Source organism: Mobula hypostoma, chromosome 25, assembly GCF_963921235.1.
Source record: "Mobula hypostoma chromosome 25, sMobHyp1.1, whole genome shotgun sequence".
In the NCBI taxonomy this organism is placed as follows: Eukaryota; Metazoa; Chordata; class Chondrichthyes; order Myliobatiformes; family Myliobatidae; genus Mobula; species Mobula hypostoma.
In genome coordinates, this window is record NC_086121.1 from 28,678,032 (window position 1) to 28,696,851 (window position 18,820).

Genomic DNA, 18,820 nt, shown 5'->3' on the forward strand with positions numbered 1-18,820 from the left:
GCCGGAGCAGATTCCTTATAGGAGGCAAAGTGAGACAAGGTACAACTGAGATAGCTGTGGGTATTGGTAGTTGTAAGATCTCCTGGTCCACTCTTCATTTAACCCCAGGCATCCCACTTTCTCAGGGCACTTCCTTGCAACTATAGGTGATGCAACACCTGTCCTTACACCTCTTCACATCCCACCATAGAGGGACCCAAACAGACTTCCTAGGTAAACCAGCAATTTACTTCCACTCCCCTTACCAAACATAGATTAGGTGATTGTTTTACAGAACCCCTGTACTCAGCCCACAGGGCAACCTTCACCTTCCCGTTGTCTGCCACATTAAGTCTTCATTCCACTTGCACTCTGACCCATTAGTCTGTACTGTCATAGTGAGTCCCAATAAAAGCTTGAGGATCAGTATCTCATTTTCTATCTAGGCATGTGAACTCAGTATAGATTTCCATAACTTCGGGTAACTTGATTTCTCTATCTGATTCACTCATCCATCAATGAGATTAGCCTAGCTTGTTTATTTTCTTCCTGAGAGTGGAGGGCATGTCCAGCCTGACCTGCTGGCGGGGGTGGGGGGGGGAGTCCTCCTGACGTGCTGGGGGGGGGTCCTCCTGACCTGCTGGGGAGGGGGGGGTCCTCCTGACCTGCTGGGGAGTGGGGTCCTCCTGACCTGCTGGGGGGGGGGGTCCTCCTGACCTGCTGGGGGGGGGGTCCTCCTGACCTGCTGGGGGGTGGTCCTCCTGACCTGCTGGGGAGGGGGGTCCTCCTGACCTGCTGGGGAGGGGGGTCCTCCTGACCTGCTGGGGAGGTCTTACTGCTCTGCACTGTGCAGTATTGGCTTATTATTATCACATACAACAAGATACAGTGAAAAGCTCGGCTTGTAACTGCAGCACATTGTGATGGAATAAGGTAAAACAATAACAACGCAGAACAAAATGTAAAAGCTACCAAAAAGGTGAAGTGCAAGTAGACAACAAAGGGCAAGATCATAATGAGGCAGATAGAGAGGACAAGAGTCCATCTTATCATACAAGAAGGCCATTCAAAAGTGGGATAGACAACGTCCTTGAACATGGCAGTACATGCTTAAAATGCTGGTGGAACGCAGCAGGCCAGGCAGCATCTATAGGAAGAAGTACAGTCAACGTTTCGGGCCGAGACCCTTTGTCAGGATGTAGCCCTGAAGAAGGGTCTCGGCCCGAAACGTCAACTGTACTTCTTCCTATAGATGCTGCCTGGCCTGCTGTGTCCACCAGCATTTTGTGTGTGTTGCTTGAATTTCCAGCATCTGCAGATTTCCTCATGGTACATGCTTTCAGGCTTTTGTATTTTCTGCCTGATGGGAGAGGGGAGAAGAAAGAATGTCCAGGATGGGTAAATTCTTTGATTATGCTGGCTGCTTTTCTGAGTCCATAGCAAGGAGGCTGTCACACGCTGAAGAGTGTCCATAACTCTCTGCAATTACTTGTGGTCACATTCTGTCGACATTCCCATTCTTTAACTGCTCCCATTCACTCACTGACCTTGTTTACAATTTATGTCCATGGTATCCCCAGTCTTATCCTTCAGGAAGGTTTTCAGTTCTGATGAAGGATCTCAACCTCAAACATCAAATGTTCCTCTTCCTACAGATGCGACCTGACTTCCTGAGTATTTATTTCATTTACTGCTTTTGTTTTAGATTTCCAGCATTTTCTTTGTTGATTTTCACATTCTGTCTTGCTGGCCATTTGGAAAGATAATCCCAAATTAATTTGCTTTCATATACATCTGTATGTTGCAATGAGCAACAAGTCGAGAGCTTCCCTATTGTTCAGAGGGTAACACTAATCACTACCAAATGTACAGATAGGAAACCAAAACCTGGTTCTGTGATGGATCCAGAGATTTATTACCAATCTCAGCTTTCTAGCACAGCAGCATGACCTCTGCAAAAGGGTCAAAGTCATTTGTGACAAAGTTAAGTTTCTAATAAATATTCCTTGCTCAGCTACTTGTTATAAACAAGAACCAGCCTTCAATTCTTAACGTAAATTGCAAGCAGCAATCATTTGAAGTTGAAAGCACAGCTTTGCAAACAGCATAATTTACAGACCACAGGCAGCTGACCCACAGAAGGGGCTGACTGCTAAAGCAATATGGTTTGCAAAGTGAAGTAACCATGTGAGCTCTTGTCTGCATTAGCCAAATGCAAGACAAAGGGTTGATGTCACTTACTACATCAAACATTGTCACAGGCACAGCTGATTGGGATATTTGTAATCCCAGATAGTCAGCCCTCACAGTATTAATTTTAGGTGTCTGGGATCTCTGTTTCCAGAAGCTTTTAGACTATCTGTATGAATTGCTTTGTCCCAGCAAATGTATTTGAGAAACATCACATGCAAATAATGTCAACGAGCAGCAAAACTGTATAAATATTAGAAAGCATTAGGGATTGTTAGGAATGATGAGGAGCATGACAGAAAGGTGGGGTGACAGTAAGAAGAACTAGAATTTATTCCTAAATCTTTAGTTTCTGTGTTAGATGACTCATTCACCTGCAACTCGTTGGTAGGTAAGAACTGTACTTGTATTTGGAAATCCTTTACAGATTATAAATCTTTTGTAATTCATTAGTGTTTTATAAATTAAAAGTACTTTGTGAGTGATAAATGTGTTTTAAGAATTAATTTACCAAATTTAAACAAGTACCATTAAAAATAAAATAAACTGTGCTTAAACTTATCCGTCAGCTGGAAGTATCTCCTCTTTATGGGAGGGGGGTGGGACCCAACACACAAGCAGTGGGTATTGGCACCTACACCTCGCCACAGAGACTAGACAGGAAAGTAAGCTGGTCCTTGAGGAGCAGGTGAATACAGTATAACCTCCCCATAGTCAGAGCATCCATAGATACCTATATCCGATAGGACTTATAATCTTCATTTGAGTTTAAGGTTTAGCAAACTCTGACTCAAATGCTATCACCATTCCATCCCTGCTCTGCGCTAAAGTAAATGATCTCAGCTGAGGTGACAATGCAGAAGTTCCAACTGTGCTCAGTACTCTCAAAGCAGGGATATTAAACTTTCACTACTCTAGAGCAAGGACAGAATCAAATTCAAATCTGATGCCCTCCACCACGAAGTGAACCATCAAGCCACAGGTTTTGATCTCACACATAGGTAGATTGGCCACAGGGTGGGCCGTTACCGACCAGAATGTTATTTGGTAATTTCCTGAAATAGGTGGGAGTAACTTTGGATTTTAATGAAAATAAAAGCACGTTGGGAGAGATCTAAGTCATATGGCATAATTATTGTCACCTACTTTATACTGACATGCAGTTAAAACTGGTAGCATTCTGACTAAAAAGGTCGTAGATAGATACTGAACAGATTCACAAAGCAGGGGCAGAGATGCACTGACTGTACGGTATTCAGCAAGGGTCAACGTTGCCAAGAAAGGAAGAGCAGAAGCAAAGTAGCTTAAATAAGTCTTTCCATATTCTGCTCTGCAAATCAGAATTTACCATGGGAAATAGTAACTGGGCAATCTTCAAAGAATCCCACCTCTTAATTATGGGTTACACAGTTTTTTGAATGCTTCAGCAATCACCATTGTGGATCATAATTAGTTTACAGTGCAGAATGCAAACAGCATGTAAATCTGCCTTATAATTGACCGTTTCCATTTAGCTGCTTGGCCGCTACAGACCAACGCCTCATTAGTATCCATTTTGCAAATCGTGCCTCAACTTTCACAGTTTAAATAAAAGGATCCACCCCTATTAAAATCGACCAGAGCAAAATTAACGAAGCGTGAAGTGTACTCATTGTTCTGGTAGGTTGCTTGATTTCAGTCAGCAAACACCTGAGAGTTTAAAATTTCCTCCTTATTGCCAAATGATACCAGCAATAGAAACAAAAAGAAGTTTCCCCAGTGATATCTGTATGCAGGATGAAGGTACTACAACCTAACCTTCTGAACTACTTTTGGTGAGGGCCCTGATGCCTCGGATGAGTAGTTGTCCACTACTAGAACATTCCACTTCAATCCCCCTTACTGGCCCATTCGTCCAAACTTTTCAGTGCTCATTCACACAAACCAATAAGGACGACGTCCTTCTGACTATTATTTTTGAAAGGCCTGAACAGACAGTGATGTCCAACATTTCTTTCTTTACAGATCATTTCTTCTTTTACAGAATAATATTCTGAAGTAAAGGAGCAGACCCCTTTGGGAATACAGAGTTTGTTCTGCAGGCATTACATTGCCATTGAAGTCAACAGTATCTTGCTGCCTTGCTCAGTCTGTGTATCCAAGAGGATCTTTCAATAATTGTACTAAAATATTTAGCAACTTGATTAAAGAACCCAGGCCCTCACACATACGAAGCATATACTCTACCACAGAATGCATTCTCTGCTGAAGAGTGATTCGATAATTAGTGGCACGTGAGCCTGGGAAGCAGCTGGTTATCTGGAAGACACACGGAAGAAGATAGTTTCCTTTAATATAGTCCAGATCAGACTATCAACTCCCAGCAGCAAAACAAACAGACGGAGCTATAATGGGGAGGGGAATACTCGGATACAGGAGAATGGCTGGCGTTCTCTGTTCGATGCCTTCAGAGAAGAGGGAGAGCAGGATAAAGTGGAATGGAGTGCCCAAAGTGAGTTAGATAAAGAGCTCACACAAATATGCTCTGTACATGAAACAATGAGATTGGTTCTTCTAAGAGTGGAAAGACGGGCGTCTTAGAGTCAAAGTCTGCAGGGTATATACAAAATGTTTGCAACCATCCTGGCTTTGATAATTAGACTACAGATAGTCAAAGGCTGAATGCATTTTATTTTCTCCAAAATAATCAAGAAATGCTGGCGGAGGGAAGTCAGGGACATGAAGTGCCATTTACTTACTGAAGCATTCTGACTGCATTAACATTGAAATTGTAACCAGAAGAAAAGTTTCAATTACACAGAAAAACAATCCATTTTTACATTGCCGTCTTGTCTCTTGGTGATACAAGCTCTCCTCCACGTCACGCTGGTAATCTATTGCTGGTGACTGACCCAAATAGTTTATAATTATAGGACAGCTCTCGGGAATGGAGCCAAAGCCCTCGTGAATTCAAAATGAATAAAGGCAGCCGCTGATAAAGTACCATAACACTGTGATGGCCACTCTTGTTATTAACAGCCTGCTTTCCATAAATTCTGAGGTGCCATTTGCTTCTCAGTTCAAATGTTCCAAATTGCCAGTGCAAAAATAAGACTTGTCAATAGAGTGCATCGAATGGTTAAAAATAAAACCAGAACCGATTCAGGGTGAATATCAAAACACTGCAGTCACACAGTATGTTATGAGAAGTGGTGGTTGCCACAACCCACTTTCAACACCTCAGACCTTACCAAATCAACGGACCAATACTGATTCTGACATCTCTTCAATTTTAGGTTTCCACAATCTTCAAAGGTTGAAAATATTTTATTCTTCCGTGTTTCCTTTTCAATTTTTCACCACTTCTCTCCCAAGCGCGTCAACTTAAAAATGTTCAAGGGAAGAAACAGGCCTTGATGACTATCAAGTCTATTTACATTCTTCTCACCATCCACAGGCACAGAACATACCTTTGCTCAGTCCCAGACATGTTTTAATATTTCTCTTTCATTGAACATAGAACAGTACAACACCAGAACAGGCCATTCGGCCCACAATATTGTGGCAAACCACCTAAAAAGCAAATCAAATATACCCAAACACTAATCCCTCCTACCTACACAATCTCTGTATCCCTCCATCTTCCTTGCATCCATGTGTCTATCCAAACGTCTCTTAATAGCCTCTAATGTATTTGCCTCCACCACCATACCAGGCAGCGCATTCCAGACATCCACCACTCTCTGAGTAAAAAACTTACCCCTTACATTCCCTTCGAACCTACCCCCTCACCTTGAATACATGCTCTCTGGTATTAAAATCTCAACCTGCGAAACAGATAATCCCTGTCTATACTATCTATGTCTCTTGTAATCTCATGGAACTCTGTCAGATCTCCCCTCAGCCTCTTCCGCTCCAGAGAAAACAACTCAAATTTATCCAGCCTCTCATAATAGCACATACCCTCTAAACCAGGAAGCATCCTGGTAAATCTCTTCTGCACCCTCTCCAAAGCCTCAACATCCTTTCTGTAGTGGGGTGACCAGAATTGTATGCAATACTCCAGATGTGGCCTAACCAGAGTTTTATAAAGTTGCAACATAACCTCTTGACTTTTGAACTCATTGCCTCGACTAATAAAAGCAAGCATTCCATAAACCTTCTTAACCACCTTATCAACCTGTGTAGCCACTTTCAAGGAGCTATGAACTTGGATCCCAAGATCTCTCTGCTCAGCAACACCGTTAAGGATCTTGCCGTTAAGAGTGTACTGTCTCCTTGCATTTGCCCTACAAAGTTGCAACACTTACACTTATCTGGGTTAAACTCAATCTGTCATTTCTCTGCCCATCTCTGCAACTGTGCTATATCACACTGTATTCTTTGTCAGTCTTCTACACTATCCACAACTCCATCAATCTTGATATCATCCGCAAACTTACAACCCACCCATCTACATTTTCATCCGGGTTATTTACATACATCACAAATGGCACAGGCCTCAGCACAGATCCCTGCGAAACACCACTAATTACAGGCCTCCAGCTTGAACAAGTTCCTTCAACCACTATCTTCTGTCTTCTCTGTCAGTTTTGACTCTGAGCAGTCAATTTGCTGTCGATCCTATGCATCTTAATCTTCTTGATTAGCCTCCCATGAGGGACTTTGTCAAACGTCTTACTAAAATCCATGTAGACAACATTCACTACCCTACCCTCATTAATCTTCCTTGTCACCTTGTCAAAAAATTCAGTCATATCTGTTTCTCAATGCCCTGGTGGCTATTAGAGGGGGTCTGTAGTACAATCCCTTAGTGTGATTGCACTCCTCCTATTCCTGCTCATGCCTCTTTTGAAAGAATATGGTGCTTTGCTTTAAAACTAAGATTAAAGACAGTCTCATTCTCATTCCTTCATTATTTCATTGAATTACTACACACACACACACACACACACACACACACACACACAATTATCCCAGCACACATACATAAATCCCAGCCTTTTTTCAATCAAAAGAAACACCCCTTCCCCCTCGCCTCCAACATCGGATGTGGGAACTCTTGTATTCAGATTAGCATTATCCAAACCACTGTCCCTGATGTTTCCCTAAACCCACTTGGACAAATTTTCCTTGGCCTCTCCAGCATTGACCCTGCATCTCTTTCATTCTTCTCCCATCACCAGTCGCTTACCCCATGCTCACACTTTCCATCATACTATCCTCCTTCTACCTAAACTTTCTTCCCTAGGAGTTGTGGAACCATGAAGTCATATAAAAGTACCACACAGAAATAGACCCTTCAGCCCATCTAGTCTGTGCCAAACCAATTAAACTTCCTAGTCCAATCAACCATATCTGTCCATATAAAAAATGCTGATGAACACAGCAGGCCAGGCAGCATCCAAAGGAAGAGGTATAGTCAACGTTTCGGACCGAGACGTCCTGACGAAGGGTCTTGGCCCGAAATGTCAACTGTACCTCTTCCTATAGATGCTGCCTGGCCTGCTGTGTTCACCAGCAGTTTTTATGTGTGTTGCTTGAAATTTCAGCAACTGCAGATTTCCTCATATCTGTCCATATACATACTATTGACATACCTATCCAAACTTCGCTTAAATATTGAAATCGAGCTCACAAGCACCACTTGTGCAGATTCCACACTTTCACAACCCTCTAAGTGAAGAAGTATCCCCTCATGTTCCCCTTAAACATTTCACCTTTCACCCTTAACCCATGACCTCTGGTTGTAGTCCCACACAACCTCAGTGGAAAAAGCCTGCGTGCATTTACTCTATCTATACCCTCATAATTTTGTATACCTTTATAAAATCTCACCTCAATTTTCTATGTTCTAAGGAAAAAAAAAAGTCCTAACCTATTCAATCTTTCCTTATAGCTCAGGTCCTCCAGACCTGGTAACAACATCCTTGTAAACTTTCTCTGTACTCTTTCAAGCTTATGTACATCTTTCCTGTAAGTAGATGACCAAACTGCACACAATACTCCAAATTAGGGCTCACCATGTCCTATACAGCTTCAACAGGGCAGCGGAGTATCACCGCTCACAACAGTGGACGACGAATCAGAATCAGGTTTAATATCACTGGCACCTGTCGTGAAATTTGTTAAATTTATGGTAGCAGTACAATGAAACACATGATAAATAAATACAGAGAATAAAACTGAGTTGCATTATATGTATGTCTATTAAGTAGTTAAGTTAAATAACCAGTGCAAAAAAAACAGAGGTAAACAAAAAGTAGTGAGGTCGTGTTCATGGGTTCAATGTCCATTTAGAAATCAGATGGCGGAGGGGAAGAAGCTTTTCCTGAATTGCTGAGTGTGTGCCTTCAGGCTTCTGTACCTCTTTCTCAATAGTAGCAAAGAGAAGAGGGCATGTCCTTGGTGGTAGGGCTCCTCAGTGATGGATACCATCTCCTTAAGGCACTGCTTCTTGAAAGTGTCTTGGATACTACGGAGCTGACTAATTTTACAAGTTTCTGCAACTTATCTTGATCTTGTACAGTAGCCCACACCCCAATACCAGACGGTGATGCAGCCATTCAGAATGCTCTCCGCAGTACACTTGTAGAAGTTTTTGAATGTTTTAGTTGACAAAACAAATTTCCTGAAACTCCTAATGAAATATAGCCACTATCTTGTCTCCTGTATAGCTGCATCAATATGTTGCAACCATGTTAGTTCCTCAGAGATATTGACACCCAGGAAATTTGAAATTGCTCAGTCTCTCCATTTCTGATCCCTCTATGAGGATGACTTTGTGTTCCCTCATCTTACAATTTCTGAAGTCCACAATCAGCTCTTTGGTCTTGCTGATGTTGAGAGCAAGGTTGTTGCTGCGACACCACTCAACTAACTGGTATATCTCGCTCCTGTACGCCCTTCATCACCATCTGAAATTCTGCCAACAATGGTTGTATCATCAGTAAATTCGGGAACCACCTGATGACATCTGCTCCTGGCTGAAGGCTATGGTTACCTTATAAGGTAACTGGAGGATGCACCCTAACAGGTGTATGTAACAAGCAAACAGATGGCATTTGAGCTAAGCCTAGCTACACAGTCTTGGGTATAGAGAGAGTAGAGCACTCATCCCTGTAGTGTCTCAGTGTTGACTGTCAGCGAATTGGAGATGTTATTTCCAATCCACACAGATTGTGGTCTTCTGGTTAGGAGTCAGTTGCAGGGGGAAGTACAGAGGTCTAGATTCTGTAGCTTTTCAAACAGGACTGTTGGAATGGTGGTGTTAAATGCTGAGCTTTAGTCAAGAAACAGCATCCTGACATAGGTATTTGTATTGTGCAGGTGATCCAAGGCTGCATGGAGAGCCATTGAGATTGTGTCTGCTGTAGACCTATTCTGGCAATAGACACGTTGCAGTGGACCTAGGTCCTTCCTGAGACAGGTATTAATTCTAGCCATGACCAACCTCTCAAAGCATTTCATCACTGCAGACGTGAGTACTGCTGTACGACAGTCATTACGGCAGCTCACACAGCTCTACTTGGGCACTCTCACAATTGTTGCCCTTTTGAAGCAGGTGGGAACTTCCGACCATAATAATGAGAGATTGAAGATGTCTTTGAACTCTCCTGTACTTGGTTAGTACAAGTTGTCAGAGCCTTACCAGATACTCCACCGGGACCTGCCACCTTGCGAGGGTTCAGCCCCTTGAAAGACAGCCTGACGTCATCCTCCAAGACAGAGATCACAGGATCACTGGATGCTTTGGAGGTTCTCATAGCTATGGTTTTATTCTCCCTTTCAAAGTTAGCATAAAAGGTGTTGAGCTCATCCGGTAGTGAAGCATCACTGCCATTCATGATGTCAGGTTTTGCTTTGCAGAAAGTAATATCCTGTAAACCCTGCCAGAGTTGTTGTGCATCCGATGTTGCCTCCAACTTCTCTTGGAGTTGTTTCTTCGCTATTGAGATAGCCCTCCGGAAGTCATACGTGGTTGTCTTATACAGGCCTGTGCCACCAGACTTAACTGCCACAGATCAAGACCTCAGCAGACAACAAACCCCTTGGTTCATCCATGGCTTTTGGTTTGGGAATGTACAGCAAGATTTTGTAGGCACACACTCATCCACACAGGTTTTAATGAAGTCAGTAACAACTGCAGCACACTCATCCAGACTTGCAGATGACTCTCTGAATATGGTCTAGTCCGCCGATTCAAAGCAGTCCTGTAAGCACTCCTGTGCCTGCCTGGACCATACCTTGGTCCTCACCACTGGTGCTGCAATCTTCAGTCTCTGCCTATACTCCGGCAGTGGAAGTACAGCCCAGGTGATTGGACTTTCATAAGTGTGGGTGTAGGATAGCACTCTAAGTGCTCTTGAACTCAGTGTAACTGTGGTCCTGTGTGTTATTTCCTCTTAAAGAGGGCAGAGCTTAGTCATGATGGCACTAAACGGCAACTCCTTTGCTTGCATCTTTGGAAATAGCTCTATTTCCATCTTTAATATCTCTATTTTTCCCTTTCAAGGTCCTTTTGAAGACCCTGACCTGGAGTTACAGGCTGACTTCGGTTCTTTGCGGGAATGGGACCCGCTCTCAGGGTCTCACGGCCAGCCGCTTTCTGATATCCCAAGGACGAGACCTGGAAGACTAGTGTGCCTTCAGGGTGCCGGACTTTCGTGGCTCTGGAGACAGGCTGATTCAAGGCCAGTGCCCCTGGCTGAGGTGTCACGGGAGAACACGGAACATCGGGAGCAGCGGTTTGGCTACTGGCTGTATGTCCAGAGACCTGACCTCTCTGGACACAAAGCTTGGAAGAGGCAATGCAACAGACTTTTAACATCGCAAACAGCGAGTTCTTTGTCATGTCTCCCCTCTCGCTGTGAAACAGATACCTCTTTTTCCCTTACTAGGGAGAGAGAGTCTGTGGTATGACAAATTACTGGGTGAACGAGTAGTCTTTGGGGTACTGCAAGTCTGGGTCTTTATTGATGCTTGCTGCATGCTTGAGTGCTCGGTGGGGGGGCACCGATGCTCTTTTGCGGGTGGGGGTTGTGCTTTACTGCTGTGTGTGCTTGGGGGGGGGCTTTGGGGTTCTAGTGTTTAACTGTCATTCATTCTTTGGGGCACTCCTCTGTTTTCGTGGGTGTTTGTGAAGAAGAAGAATTTCAGGGTGTATATTGTACACATTTCTCTGACATTAAACGTACCTATTGAACCAATAACTACTAGTATGCTGCTGCACACCTGATCATCATCAATTACAGCAGAATGTCCCCAGTCACAATTGTACAGACAATTGCCCTGATCGCATCTGAGTTCACAGAGTCCCCACACACTGACAGTGATAAACACAAGAGATTCTGCAGATGCTGGAATCCAGAGGAACACATCCAAAAATGCTGGAGACAGTCAGCAGGCCAGGCAGCATCTATAGAGGGGAATAAACAGTCAACATTGTTGGGTTTTTAATATCTTAGTAGTATCTGAGTAATATTGTAAATATGCTGTTGATTAAGCATTCTTCTTTACAAATCAGTCTGACTAGAATATAAATGGTGTAATGTTGATACTTTATAAAGCATCGATGAGGCCTCACCTGGAGTACTGTCAGCAGTTTTGGGCCCCTTATCTTAGGAAGGATGCGCTGAAACTGGAGACGGTTCAAAGAAGGCTCACGGAAATAATTCCAGGATTGAATGGTGGGTCATATGAAGAGCATTGGATGGCTCTGGGCCTGTATTCACTGGACTTCAGAAGAATGAGGGGCGACCTCATTGAAACCTATCAAATGGTGAAAGGCCTTGATAGAGTGGATTTGGAAAGGATGTTTCCTTTGGTGGGAAAATCTATGACCAGAGGACAAAGCCTCAGAATAGAGGGAAGTCCATTTAGAACGGAGATGAAGTGAAATTTCTTCAGCCAGAGAGTGGCGAATCTGTGGAATTCTTTGCCACAGGCAGCTGTGGAGGCCAAGTCTTTATGTATATTTCAGGCAGAGGTTGATAGATTCTTGATTGGTCAGGGCATGAAGGGATATGGGGAGAAGGCTGGAGATTGGGGCTGTGAGGAAAATTGGATCAGCCATGATGAAATGGCAGAGGAGGCTTGATGGGCCAAATGTCCTAATTCTGTTCCTATATCTTATGGTCTTATGGAATGAATAGCAGAGTGATGCTGATGGTCATCACTGAATAGCAGAGAGCCCCAGATCACAGATCCTGGACAGCAGTGACCCTGTCCAGAAACAGTAAACCCTAGTATGCCTCTGGGGACTATCACGTAACAGCACAATGTCAACATTGTACAGCAGAGCTTTTATGAGCAGTGAACAGCACACTAGCCCTGTTCACCAACTACAAACACAAAACCATACCTGGTCAGCACCAGTGAATGATGAAGTGCCCTTGAACAGAGTCAATAGGTAGTACATTATCCTGGATCATTGACAATGAACTGTGGTGAATACAGAGGAGTTACCCCTCATGGTCAGTTTAGAGCAAAGTATCTCTGATCAGTAACAGTGAAGAATAAATGATTTACTATCACTAGAAAATCACAGAGTCCCTGAATAGCATCAGTGAAGCTCAGTGATCTCGGTCACTTTGTACTCCATAAAGTGAAATTCTGCAGTTTCTTCCTTTCTGACAGTAGTTTTGCTTTTTGGAATGTCTCTTGACTGATGGCTGACAGCATCAGTTTACACAATGAAATGGAACATTAAAAGCTCAGAGCTAATGTGCTGTTAATCAGGAAAGCTGAAATTATTTCCACTAATTAACTTTTCTTTTGAATGAAGCTTCAAAATCTCAGCCTACAATTATTTGCTGATATGAAAAGGTGGCAGCCCTCCAGGGATGGTGTAAAGACTGAGCTCAGAGTGTTGAGCCTGTTAAAGGAATAAGGATAGGAACAAAAAAAATGGAAATTGGAAAGGTTTCAAGTTTAATTATAGGTACACTTCTATTCGCGTATCCTTGCTCATACACCATCACTCACACATTGTCTCTCTGCTCAACTTCCTGTCTCACTCCCTGAATTGTCTGTCTTACTGTCTCACTCCCTCTTCCTCTCAGCCTCCCTCATACTCTCAGTTCATCAGCATTCTCTTTCCTCCCAAATGCCCGCATATTCCCTTTGTTACACTCTCCTATACTTTTTCTAATCACATTCCTAGCATTTTCCCTTTTCTCTCTACCCTTGCTATTCTGCTTTGCTCTTCTCCCCTCAACAGCATTCAGTCTCTCTCTTTTGCCCACATTTCATTCTCACAGAATCGCATGCATTCTCTCTCTCTCATTCACACAAATTCTCTTACACTCACAACTGCATGCTCTTTGCCCACACCATTTCTCTCTCTCATTTATCAGCATCCTTTCCCAACCACAAATGCTTCATTCTTTATCATCTGCATTTTCCTGTATTCTACAGACTCGCACTCTCTCTCTCTCTCATTTGCCCCCACCCTGCAGCAACAGCATTCTCTCCACCTTCCTCCCACCCGCATTCTCTCTCTTTTTCCGACATTCTCTGCACGTCACACATGCTCATTCCCACCTGATCTCACATGCAACCCCTCTCTGTCCCTCACCAACACTCCTTCTCAGTCACCCATGGTGTCTCTCTCTGACACCCACACTCGCTCTGTTGTCCACATGGGTTTTCTCTTTATTCTCTCTCTCCCTCACCCACTTTCTCCCCCCTTCCTCAATACCATTCATATGCTTTCTCCTGCTCTATCTCTTGTATGAATTCTCTGTCTCTTTGTCTCTCACCCACAGTCTTTTCCTCTCCTTCACATGTATTTGCAGTTTGCTCTTTCTTCCTCACCTGCATTTTCTGTGTCTATGCTGTTCCTCCCACTATATTAATCACATTCTCTCATTTTGTCTGTCATCGAGTCTCTCTCTCACACAGATATGCCTGTAGAAATATATACTTGTACATTAATATGGAGATAATCTGTCCTATACACATGCACATATAGACACCCATATTCACATGGAGGAACACATTCGCATTATATACCCAGTGGTACGCAGAGATACATTCTGGCACAAAGATAAAGCATGCGTACATGCGTACACACACACACACACACAAAATGGATTGGGATCAGCTACTTGCAAGTATAGTTACGAGTGACCAATGGGAGTCATTCAAAAATAAAATGCTGGGAGTTGGAGGCCAACTTGCTCCCATAATGGTGAATGGTTTGGCCAAAATGTACAAGGGGCCCTCGAAGGTTGAGGATTGATTGTGGTAAAAAGGTAACTTGTGGCAGTTATAAAGAAATGGTAAAAGGAGAAGACCTACAGAAATGTAGAATGGCTACAGAATTGTAATAAAGTAACTGGGAAGATTAAGATAGGACATGAAATATCGCTAGTGGGTAATACTGAGGAAAATCCCAAAGATGTTAAATACATTAAAAGCAATAGGGTAACCAGGCAAAGAGTAGGGCCTTTTGTGTAGCATGATCAAATGGAAATGAATTTTTGTGGACATCCATATTTGAAGTGGATGTTCCACAGTCTTTCCCAAAAAGATTTAATGAGGGTTAAAGAAGGTCATGTATAATGGCTGGTGCTGCTCTCTGCATTTTTCTTGAAGCAGTCACACAGTGAAGATCAAGTCAAATGTGCCTCTAAATGGACAGGATCCACTCTGCATGTTAGTGAGCAGCTCTTCAGTTGCAGGAAGGAGGTAGCTGAGGAAGATCCTGGTGATAACTTCCCCTGTGAGAGATAGCAGGGAAACCATTTCATGGTTACCACATCAGACTTGATTCCTTTCTTGAAATTGCCACTTTAGAGCCCAGTGGAAAATATCCCTCTTCCCAGATGTGACTGATATTTCTGTGAATATTTGACTGAAGGTTTTCTGAGAAGCTGAGTCGAGAAATGGAACTTCCAATTTCTTGTAGGCCAGGATTGGTGGCAAGAGTGGCCTATGTAGGATGGAGTTGAGAATTCCCTTAGTTACCCACGCAAGGACGGATGGACGGACACACACACACAAACCCTGAATGAACTATGAGAACCGCAATCTGCTGAGAGGCCAGATTCGATGCATTCAAGTCTGGTGACCAAGTAAGATACTGAAGGTCCAGGTACGGTCTCAGGTGCCATCTCACAGGCGAAGTGGGAATTCTGGACTGGACTTGAATCACTGAAGGATGCTTGTCAATTGTGGCAGGGCTTGAATGCTTTTACCTCTTACAAAGTGAAATCTAATGACATAAGTCACAACAGGGCTTTGCTTCCAGATGAGCTCAATGCCTTCTCTACTCACTTTGACTATAAATACATTAGGATGCTCTTAATGGGCTACAGCTCGGCATTCACACAATCATCCCCTCAAAACTAATCAATAAGCTTCCAGACCTAGGTGTCAATACCTCCTTGTACAATTGTATCCTCAATTTCCTCACTTGCCAATCAGTCGATTCACATTGGTAACAACATCTCCTCCACAATCTCTACCAGCACAATTGCACCACAAGGCTGTGTGCTTAGCCCCCGCTCTGCTGGTATTACATTTATGACTGTGTGGCTAGTAGACACAGTATCAATGTGATATTCAAGTTTGTTGGTAACACCACTGTGGTAGGCTGAATCAAAGGTGGTGACAAATCAGCATATAGGAGGGATATTGAAAATCTGGCTAAGTGTTGCCACAGCAACAACCTCTCACTCGTTGTCAGCAAGACCAAGGAGCTGATTATTGACTTCAGGAGGAGGAAACCAGAGGTCCATGAGCTAGTCCTCACCAGTGGATCAGAGGTAGAGAGGGTCAACAACTTTAAATTCCCCACTATTATCATTTCAAAGGATCTGTCCAAGGCCCAGCACATAAGTGTGATTATGAAGAAAGCACGGTACTCTCTTAGCAGTTTGTTATGCTCAGTCTGGCATCTAAAATTTTGATAAATTCTATAAATGTGTGGTGGAGAGTATATTGACCAGTTGCATCATAGCTTGGTATGGAAACACCAATGTCTTTGAATGGAAAGTCCTACAAAAAGTAGTGGGTACTGCCCAGTCCATCACGGGTAAAGCTTATCCACACTGTTGGGTGCGGTCTTTCATTGATTCCATTATGGTTCATGGATTTACTGAGTATGCTTGCAAGAAAATGAATCTCAGGTTTGTATATGGTGGCATTTATGTACTTTGATAATAAATTTGTTTTGAACTTTGGACAAACACATATGAAAAGATACAAAGATGCAAGCATATCTGTACATAAACAAGCATACACATAAATAAATGTGCACAGACACACACTAGCATGCATGGACACACACGCACAAGTATTCACACACACAGGCATACATATACACTCAGCCGTCACTTTATTAGGTAACCTGAACAATCCTTATGAAGGAAATGTCCAATCAGCCAATCAAGGGACAGCAACTCAATGCATAAAAGGTCAAGAGATTCAGTTGTTGTTCAGCTCATACATCTGTTTGATTACAGCTCAGCATTTAATATCATCATTCCCTCAAAACTAATCGATAAACTCCAAGAACAGGGCCTCCATACCCACCTTGTGAAATTGGATCCTGAATTTCCTTTTTTTTTAATTTTATTTTTATTTGGATAAGGAATTCACAAATATGTACTTTTTTCACACATATAACCTTTTCCATTTTTTTATATGTATAAAACTATAATTATTTATACATTCTTAAGTACACATTGAGATGATATAAAAGAAAATTAGACACTTAAATAGATAATTATGTACTGTGGTAATTCTAATCTATTAGGCTAAGTAATGGTATTAGTTGTTAAGAAAAATGGTAATAATAGTTTCCATACAACTCTTCTGGACCATTTCCACTGGTCCAAAATGTTGTATGTAAGCCTATGTAACAACCATTGTAGGTGTTTATATCCTAATTTGTTCATGCTTGCTCCTGCCCGCAGACATAATTATCCAATTCCTATGTACTTATTTACTTAATTTTTTCATTTTTTATCCCTTTCCCAAATCTTTCCCTTTACTTGTGTTAATTCTCTATTTTCCAAAAGAAAAGAAAACAAAAAAAAGACATTTAGACTAGGGGTGCTTACATTAGCAATATTACTGTGTTGATGAGAAGAGCAGTATAAATCATTAGGAGAGTCATCTAAAGTCTGCTCGCATTGGGGTTATATATTCAATCCATTTATTCCAGATTTGATAAAATTTTTCTTTTTGAATTCTCAGGGAGTAAGTCAACTTTTCCATTTTAAATATTTCCAAGATAATTTCGTGCCAATCTTCTAATGTAGGTGGTATTGGATTTAGCCACTTTCTAGTGATTGATTTCTTACTTGCCGCTAAGAGGGTCTGCAGCAACTTTATATCTTCCTTCTGTTCTAGAAACAATACATGCCCCAAATAGAGCATCTCAAAGTTCAGAATTATCTGGGACCTAAGTACCTTAACTAATGTTCTATGAATACCTTCCCAATATAGACTTAATTTAGGGCAATCCCAGAAAATATGAAAATGATTTGCCTCCTTGGAGCCGCACCTTCTCCAACACGTCACGTTTGTATCTTCATATTTTTCCTGATATGGGGTTTTGAAGTACCTTATAATGTTTTTCCAACAATTTCTCTCCAAGTCAAAGAATTAGTCGAGGACCATTGAAAGCTGCAGATTTTCCCCCAAGCCTCTTCTGAAAGTACCAACCCCGCTTCTTTCTCCCACTTCTCTTTAATATACAGTGTATTTACATTTTTAGCATGGGAGAGTGCATTATATAATCGAGAAACTGATTTACTAGGTATTGAACTGCAAGCCGAATTCAGAATCTTGAAAAATTCTAATTCTACTGTTGATAGGTCTGTATATCTACAACTCTGGTTAACATAGTTTCGTACTTGAAGGTACCTAAAAAAGTCATTGTGTTCTAGGCCATGTTTGTCCTGCAGGATTTGGAAACTTTGTAATACTCTTTTATCTATAAATGAGAGGTAGGTTGTAAGACCTTTCTTTATCCATAGCTCAAATCTTTTATCTCCTCTGTTGGGAAGGAATTCGGTATCATTTGCACACCATCTAAAGAGTTTTAACATGTTATTAATTCCACATGAATTAACCACCTTCTGTCATACTTTTAATGTAAGATTTATCCAACTGTTTTTAGATTTTTCCAAATGGGCCATCAATCCTTTGTCAGCTATTGAGGCCTGTAGAGGAAAACTGTCAACTAATCCAAATTCTATTTCCTTCCATCTAGCCTTATATTCCCTATTACATCAATATAACAGAGGGATTATCTGTGAGGCATAAAAATAATTTCTCAGGCAAGGAAGAACCATACCTCCTCCTTCCTTCCCTAACTGTAAGGTGTTATATTGAATTCTAGGTTTCTTTCCTTGCCAAATGAAGCGGGAAATCCATTTGTCCCATTCCCTGAATTGATTATCATCCACCTCCACCGGTAAAGTACGGAAAAGATACAATAACCGAGGAAGAATATTTATTTTTATAGTATTTATCCTTGAATTTAAACTTAAAAAGGGGATAAGATTCCATCTATGCATATCTGCTTTTATCTCTGAGATTAATGGCCCATAATTTGGATCCTGAATTTCCACACTTGTAGACCCCAGTCAGTTCAGATCGGCAAACACTGCTTTCAAGTTCGTTGGTGACACCACTGTTGTGGACTGTTTCAAAG

The 18,820-nt window shown here is 42.1% G+C and overlaps 1 protein-coding gene across 1 annotated transcript in view; it reads right to left on the reverse strand.

The window, feature by feature from the left end:
• The window catches only part of igsf21a (immunoglobin superfamily, member 21a), a 433,141-nt gene that overhangs the window by 322,294 nt on the left and 92,027 nt on the right, over nucleotides 1-18,820 (reverse strand). The gene's annotated exons all lie outside the window — the stretch shown is intronic.